Source organism: Mastomys coucha, unplaced genomic scaffold (assembly GCF_008632895.1).
Source record: "Mastomys coucha isolate ucsf_1 unplaced genomic scaffold, UCSF_Mcou_1 pScaffold16, whole genome shotgun sequence".
NCBI lineage: Eukaryota > Metazoa > Chordata > Mammalia > Rodentia > Muridae > Mastomys > Mastomys coucha.
Genome location: NW_022196898.1, coordinates 8109784 through 8119167, shown reverse-complemented (window position 1 = coordinate 8119167; position 9384 = coordinate 8109784).

Below are 9384 nucleotides of genomic sequence, written 5' to 3'. Positions count from 1 at the left end.
CAGAAATCCGCCTGCCTCTGCCTCTGCCTCCCAAGTGCTGGGATTAAAGGCGTGTGCCACCACTGCCCGGCTATGTGTCAATCTTTTCTATGGTATCTTCTGCCCCTGAGATTCTTTTTTCTATCTCTTGTATTCTGTTGGTGATGCTTGCATCTATGACTCCTGATCTCTTTCCTAGGTTTTGTATCTCCAGGGTTTTCTCTCTTTCTGATTTCTTTATTTTTTCTATTTCCATTTTTAGATCCTGGATGATTTTGTTCATTTCCTTCACCTGTTTGATTGTGTTTTCCTGTACTTCTTTAAGGGATTTTTTTTTTTTTTGTTTCCTCTTGAAGGGCTTCTAGCTGTTTACCTGTGTTCTCCTGTGTTTCTTTGAGGGTGCTATTTATGTCCTTCTTCAAGTCCTGTATCATCACCATGAGAAGTGATTTTATATCTGAATCTTGCTTTTCCAGTGTGATGGTGTGTCCACGATTTGCAATGGTGGGAGTACTGGGTCCTGATTATGCTAAGTAACTTGATTTCTGTTGCTTATATTCTTATGCTTGCCTCCTGACATCTGGTTATCTCTAGTGCTACCTGCCCTTGCTAAATCTCACTGGAGCCTGTCCTTCCTGTCACCCTGGTTGTGTCAAAACTCCTCAGAGTCAAGCTGTCTCTGTGATCCTGTGACCCTGAGCTTGTTAGAGCACCTGGAAGTGGAGCTTTCTCTGGGTGTTTTGAGAATGACTGCAGAGTTTGTGCCTAAGGTCTGCTCAGGGCACCGGGCAGACCAGACAGACCCGAAGCAACCCAAGCCACTGGGCTGGCAGAGTTCATGTGTGCCTGGTCCAGCTGGTCCCAGTTACTAGCAATGTTGGGACAGATGTTGTGTCCTCCTCATCTCTGATCCTGGGCATGTTAGAGCGCCTGGGAATGGAGCTTCCTCTGGGTATTGTGGGACTACCTTCGGAGCCTGCAACCAAGGTCTGCTCAGGGCACCAGCTGCCCAGACAGACTGGAAGGAACCTGAGCCACTGGGCTGACAGAGTTCCTGTATGCTTGGGTCCTATTGGTCCCAGTTACTCCCGGTAATGGGACAGATGTTGTGTCCTCCTCACCTCTGATTCTGGGCATGTTAGAGCACCTCGAAAATAATTTTATGCTTGTGGAGACCACAACATAAAAAATTGTATTAAAAGTTTGCAGCATGGGGGACGAACTTGGTCCCACAGCCCCCAGAGGAGGCTTCACTCCCAGGTGCTTTAGCACTACCAGGATCCCAGAATCACAGGATCACAGAGACAGCTTGACTCTGAGGAGTTCTGACTCAATCGTGATTACAGGAAGGACAGGCTCCAGTCAGATATAGCGAAGGCAGGGAGCACTAGAGATAATCAGATGGCTGGAGTCTAGCATAAGAACATAAGCAACAGAAACCAAGGTTATTTGGCATTATCAGAACCCAATTCTCCCACCTTCGTAAGTCTGGAAACACCATCACACCAGAAAAGCAAGATTCTGATCTAAAGTCACTTCTCATGATGATGATGGAGGAATTTAAGAAAGACATAAATAGCACCCTCAAAGAAATACAGGAGAACACAGGTAGACAGCTAGAAGCCCTTAAAGAGGAAACACAAAAATACCTTAAAGAACTACAGGAGAACACAATCAAACAAGTGAAGGAAATGAACAAAACCATCCAGGATCTAAAATGGAAATAGAAACAATAAAGAAATCACAGAGGGAAACAACCCTAGAGTTAGAAAATCCAGGAAAGAGATCAGGAGTCATAGATGAAAGCAGCACCAACATAATACAATAGTTAGGAGAGAGAATCTCAGGGGCAGAAGATACTAAAGAAAACATTGACATATCAGTCAAAAAAATGCAAAATGCAAAAAGCTCCTAACCCAAAACATCCAGGAAATCCAGGACACAATGAGAAGACCAAAACTAATGATAATAGGTATAAAAGAGAGCTAAGATTCCCAACTTAAAGAGCCAGTTATTATTTTCAACAAAATTATAGAAGAAAACTTCCCTAATCTAAAGAAAGAGATGCCCATGAACATACATGAAGCCTACAGAACTCCAAATAGACTGGACCAGAAGAGAAATTCCTCCCGTCACATAATAATAAAAACACCAAATACATTAAATAAGAAAGAATATTAAAAGCAGCAAGGGAAAAGGGTCAAGTAACATATAACAGCAGACCTATCAGAATTATACTAGACTTCTCACCTATGAAACTATGAAAGCCAGTTGAGACTGTGAAAGCCAGATGATCCCAGGTAGATGTCACACAGACCTGAGGAGAACATAAATACCAGCCAAGACTACTCTACCCAGCAAAACTCCCAATTACCATAGGCACAGAAACCAAGATATTCCATGACAACACCAAATTTACACAATATTTTTCCATAAATCCAGCCCTACAAAGGATAATAGGTGGAAAACACTAACATAAGGAGGGAAACTACACCTTAGAAAAAGCAAGAAAGTAATCTTTCAACAAGCCCAAAAGAAGATAGCCACACAAACATTGTTCCACCACTAACAACAAAAATGACAAGAAGTAACAATCACTCTTCCTTAGTATCTCTTAACATCAATGGACTCAATTCCCCAATAAAGAGACATAGACTAATAGACTTAATATATAAAGAGGACTCAGCATTTTCCTGCATACAAGAAACACACCTCAGTTAACAAAGACAAACAATACCTCAGAGTAAAAGGTTGAAATACAATTTTACAAGCAAAGGATCCCAAAAAATAAGCTGAAGTAGCCATTATAAAATACCAAATAAAATCAACTTACAATGAAAAGTTATCAAAAAAGATAAAGGAAAGACACTTCATACTGGTCAAAGGAAAAATCTACCAAGATGAACTCTCAATTCTGAACATCTATGCTCCAAATACAAGGGCACCTACATTCATAAAAGAAAATTAACTAAAGCTCAAAGCACACTTTGCACCTCAGACCATAATAGTGGATGACTTTAATGCCCCACTCTCATCAATGGACAGATCACGGAAACAGAAACTAAACAGAGACACAGTGAGACTAACAGAAGTTATGAACCAAATGGATCTAACATATTTATAGAACATTCCATCTTAAAGCAAAAGAATATACCTTCTTCTCAGCACCTCATGGTACCTTCTCCAAACTGATCATATAATGGGCCATAAAACAGAACTCAACAGATACAAGAATACTGAAATAATCCCATGCACCCCACCAGATCACCACGAATTAAGGTTGGTCTAAAATTCCAACAGAAACAATAAAAAGCACACATACACAGGTAAACTGAATAACACTCTACTCAATGATAACTTGGTCAAGAAAGAAATAAGGAAAGAAATTAAAGACATTTTAGAATTTAGTGAAAATGAAGACACCAAAACTTATGGGATACAATGAAAGCAGTGCTAGGAGGAAAACTCATAGGAGCGGAGTGTCTCCAAAAAGAAACTAGAGAGAGCTTACACTAGCAGCTTAACAGCACACCTGAAAGCTCTAGAACAAAAAGAAGCAAATACACTCAAGAGGAGTAGAAGGCAATAAATAATCAAACTTAGGGCTGAAATCAACCAAATAGAAACAAAAAGAACTATACAAAGAGTCAAAAAATCCAGGAGCTGATTCTTTGAGAAAATCAACAAGATAGATAAACCCTTAGCCAGACTAAGCAGTGGACACAGAGACAGTATCCAAATTAATAAAATCAGGAATGAAAAAGGAGACATAACAATGGAAATCATGGAAATTCAAAAAAATCATCAGATCCTACTACAAAAGTTTATACTAAATTGGAAAATCTGGATGAAATGTCCAATTTTCTAGACATATACAAGGTGCTGAAGTTAAAACAGGATCAGATAAACCATCTAAATGGTCCCATAATGCCTAAAGAAATAGAAGCAGTCATTAATAATCTCCCAACCAAAAAAAGCCCAGGACCAGATGGGGTCAGTGGCAAATTCTATCAGACCTCTAAAGAAGACCTAACACCAATACTCTTCAAACTATTCCACAAAATAGAAGCAGAAGGTATACTACCCATTTCATTCTATGAAGCCACAATTACACTTATACCTAAACCACACAAAGATCAAATGAAGAAAGAGAACTCCAGACCAGTCTCCCTTATGAACATTTATGCAAAAATATTCAATAAAATTCTTGCCAACTGAATTCAAGAACACATCAAAATGATCACTCACCATGACACATAGGCTTCATTCCAGGGATGCCAGGATGGTTCAATATATGGAAATCCATCAAAGTAATCCACTACATAAACAAACTCAAAGAAAAAAAAACATGATCATTTCATTAGATGCTGAAAAAGCATTTGACAAAATTCAGCATTCCTTTATATTAAAAGTCTTGAAAAAATCAGGAATTCAAGGCCCATACCTTATCATAGTAAAAGCAATATACAGCAAACCAGTAGGCAACATCAAACTTAATGGAGAAACTTGAAGCAATCCCACTACAATCAGGAAATAGACAATGCTGTCCACTCTCTCCCTATCTATTCAACATAGTGCTTGAAGTGCTAGCTAAGGCAATTAGACAACAAAAGAAGGTCAAAGGGATACAAATTGGAAAGCAAGAAGTCAAAATATCACTATTTGCAGGTGATTTGATCATATACTTAAATGACCTCAAAAATTTCACCAGAGAACTCCTAAAGCTGATAAACAATATCAACAAAGTGGCTGGATAAAAAATTAACTCAAACAAATCAGTAGCCTTCCTCTACTCAAAAGATAAGTAGGCTGAGATAGAAATCAGGGAAATGACACCTTTCATAATAGTCACAAATAATATTACATACCTTGGTGTGACTCTAACCAAACAAGTGGAAGATATATATGATAAGAACTTCATGTCTCTGAAGTAAGAAATTGAAGAAGATCTCAGAAGATGGAAAGACCTCCCATGCTCATAGATTGGCAGGATTAATATAGTAAAACTGGCCATCTTACCGAAAGAAATCTACAGATTCAATGGAATCCCCATCAAAATTCCAACTCAGTTCTTCATAGAATTAGAAAGAGCAATTTACAAATTCATTTGTAATAACAAAAAAACATAGGATAGCAAAAGTATTCTTAACAATAAAATAACTTTGGGGCGAATCACATCCCTGACCTCAAGCTGTATTACAGAGCAATAGTGATAAAAACTGCATGGTATTGGTACAGAGACAGGCAAGAAGATTAATAGAATAGAATTGAAGACCCAGAAATGAACCGACACACCTATGGTCACTTGATCTTTGACAGAGGAGCTAAAACCATCCAGTGGAAAAACAGCAGCATTTTTAGCAAATGTACTGATTCAACTAGAGGTCAGCATATAGAAGAATGCAAATCAACCCATTCTTATTTCCTTGTACGAAGCTCAAATCCAAGTGGATCAAGGACCTCCACATAAAACCAGATACACTGAAACTTACAGAGGAGAAAGTGGGGAAGAGCCTCGAACATATGGACACATGGGAAATATTCCTGAACAGAACACCAATGGCTTGTGGTGTAAGATCAAGAATTGAGAAATGGGACCTCATAAAATTGCAAAGCTTCTGTAAGGCAAAGGACACTGTCAATAAGACAAAAAGGCAACCAACAGATTGGGAAAAGATCTTTACCAACCCTAGGTCTGATAGAAGGCTAATATCCAATATATACAAAGAACTCAGGAAGTTAGACTCCAGAGAACCAAATAACCCTATTAAAAATGGGGTACAGAGCTAAACAAAAAATATTCAACTAAGGAACATCAAATGGCCAACAAGCCCCTAAAGAAATGTTCAACATTTCTTTAGTCATCAGGGAAATGCAAACCAAAACAACCCTGACATTCCACCTCACACCAGTCAGAATGGCTAAAATCAAAAACTCAGGTGACAGCAGATGCTGATGAGGATGTGGAGAAAGAACACTCATCTACTGCTGGTGGGAATGCAAACTGGTACAACCCCTCTGGAAATCAATTTGGCAGTTCTTCAAAAATTTGGACATAGTACTACTGAAAGACCCCTGGAGCTCGGGAGAGCCTCACTCAAGTCTTGGGATGACACAACCACCCAATAACTCACGAGAGATCAATCTTGTTGCAAGCGCATGAGGTTTATTTGGGATAGGCTGGTACCGGGGTCGATCTCGTGACCTTGCAGGCCAGAGGAGTTCGACCCAGACTACAAGGAGTAAGGGGTATTTAAAGGGAAAAAAATCACATACTGGGGGGGGTGAGGGGGTTACCAAGGAAACATAACAAAAAAACAGTGGAAAATTTCAGAGGGACCCAACCCAAGGTATTCAGGTAGGGAGGGGAACATATTCCTTCTAGGAATGTAATTTTCATCTATTGGTTGTCAAGGTGGAGAGCCTCGTAAACCAGTAGACCTTCATTCCTAGTTCTGCCCTCATTGTGGATCAGTCAGGAGGGGCAGGTTTCGGGAACCAGAGCCCTGAGGCTCTGAGTTAGCCAAGTTCCTGGAACTGGCTACTCCACATTTTTCACTTGTTACAGAGGTTTTCCATGCCCCCTTTTAGGTAAAGGTTATACATTATACATACATTTCTATTAAATGCCCTCATTTTAAATTCTAAAATTCTCCAGCCTTTCACTACCTGAGGAACCAGCTATACCACTCCTGGGCTTATACCCAGAAGATGCTCCAACATGTAATAAGGACACATGCTCCACTATGTTCACAGCAGCCATATTTATAATAACCAGAAACTGGAAATAACCCAGATGTCCTTGACCAACTCTGCTCAACAGGTTCTCCAGTGCAGGAGTGAGGATTAAAAAGAAAAAAGACAATTAGACAACACTGTAGCATGGCCTCAGGCAATTCTGAGACTGAAGTCAAATTTAATTTTCCCAATCCACTTTTTAATACCATTTTAATTACATGCAAGTAATAAGGGTGAGCAGTACAATGAGGAATTGAGCAAGACAATAGTCAAGAAACAAGCAAGACAATAAACACAAAGTCCCATGATCACTCCAGTTATCTGTGTTTCTAAGGATGATCAAGATAACTCAGCCTACTTCTTTGTTTTACTCTAAAATCAGATTCTGACTTCCTTGTCCTTGGCCAATGTCAAATTCCTGCCTGGACTTACTTCTTTGTCATGGCCAACGTAAGATTCCTGCCTGAAGCCCATTTTCTTGTCCTTGGTCAATGTCAGATTCCTGCCAAGCAGCACTCAAAAGGTTCTCCACATGTCCTTCAACAGAGGAATGGATACAGAAAATGTGGTACATTTACACAATGGAGTACTACTCAGCTATTAAAAATGATGAATTCATGAAATCTTAGACAAATGGATATAACTAGAAAATGTCATCCTGAGTGAGGTAACCCAATCACAAAAGAAAACACATGGTATGCACTCACTGATAAGTGGATACTAGCTCAAATAACCAGGATACAATTCATAGACCACATGAAGACCAAAGTGTGGATGCTGTGACCCTTCTTAGAAGGAGAATAAAATACTCACAGGAGCAAAGATGGAGATAAAGTGTAGAGTAGAGACTAAAGGAAAGGCCACCCAGAGACTGTCCCATGGGATTCATCCCATATACACTTACCAAACACAGAAACTACTGTGGATGCCAAGAAGTGCATGTTGAAAGGAGCCTGATATGGCTGTCTCCTGAGAGGCCCTGCCAGAGCCTTACAAATACAGAGGCAGAAGTTAGCTGCCAACCATTGGACTGAGCGTGTGGTCCCTAGAGGAGTTAGAGAAGGGACTGAAGGAGTCGAAGGGGTTTGGAACCTCACAGGAAGAACAATATCAACCAACCAGATCCCCCAGAACTCCCAGGGATTAGGCCATCAACACAGGAGTACACATGGCTCCAGCTGAATATGTAGCAGAGGATGGCCTGATCATGCACCAATGGAAGGAGAGGTCCTTGGTCCTATGAAGGCTTGATAGATGCCCCTGTGTAGGAGAATTGAGAACAGGGAGGTGGGGGTGGGAGGGTGGATAGAGGAACACCCTCAGAGAAGCAGGGAGAAGGAGGATGTGATAGGGGTGGGTGGAAGAACACCCTCAGAGAAGCAGGGAGAGAGAGGATGTGATAGGGGTGGGTGGAAGAACACCCTCAGAGAAGCAGGGAGAGGGAGGGTGTGATAGGGTGTTTCTGGAAGGAAGGGAAACTGGGAAAGGGGACAACATTTGAAATGTAAATAAAGAAAATATAATAATAATAATAATAATAAAAAGGTTGCAGCATTAGGAAAGTTGAGAACAAAACATAGGGGTAAAGGCTCTATGCAGGTACTATGTTGACCTTTCTATAGCCAATGAGTTGTGTGGATGTTGTCCTCAGAAATGTTTGGTTTAAGCCGGGTGGTGGTGGCGCACACCTTTAATCCCAGCACTTGGGAGGCAGAGGCAGGTGGATTTCTGAGTTCAAGGCCAGCCTGGTCTACAGAGTGAGTTCGAGGACAGCCAGGACTATACAGAGAAACCCTGTCTCGAAAAAAAGAAAAGAAAAGAAAAGAAAAAAAACCAAAAAAAAAAGAGAAATGTTTGGTTTAAACTAAGGCTCACACCATGAGAGGGAGCCCATGGCCTACACTTCCTGGACAGCCCTGAGATGTTGGGTAGAACCAAACATGACTGACAAAGAGAGAAAGAAAGAAAGAAAAAAAGGAAGAAAGGAAGGAAGGAAGGAAGGAAGAAAAGAAGGAAAGAAAGGAAGGATGAAAGAAAGGGTTACCAAGTGATTTCTAATAATATTCTGCTATACTCACAGATTGATAGCTTGTCCAGGTGTCATCAGAGAGGCTTCTGGCAAGGAGCAGGTGGAGAGGCACACAGGGAGATGATACATGAAGAGAGAGTCTAAATTTGAGGTCTCCATTGGGTCCCTCCTCTGGAAAATAGGAGAATCCAACAAAAGAGTGGGGCGGGGGATGAGTCAAAGAAGTATGAGTCAAGGGGGATGGAGGACAGCTGGAAAACATGGCCTACCAAGTCAACTAAGGAGGGCTCACATGGCCTCACAGAGACTGAAGTGGCCAGCATGAGGCCTGCAAGAGACTGCACCAGATCCTCTCTGTGCATGTTATGGCTGTTGGCTTTGCATTTTTGTGGGACTACCAACAGTGGGAGTGTGTGTATCTCTGACTCTCTTGTCTCCTCTTGGAACTCTTTTCCTCCCATTGGGTTACCTTGTCCAGCTTTGATATGAGAGCTTTTGCCTTGTCTTATTTTGTCCTGTTTAGCTGTTGTCTCTTGGAGATCTGTTTTGTTGTTGTTGTTGTTCTGAAGGGAAACGGAGGGGGAGTGGACCTTGAGGTCCATTGGAGAAGGTGGGGGAGGAGGTGGGAGGGGTGGAGG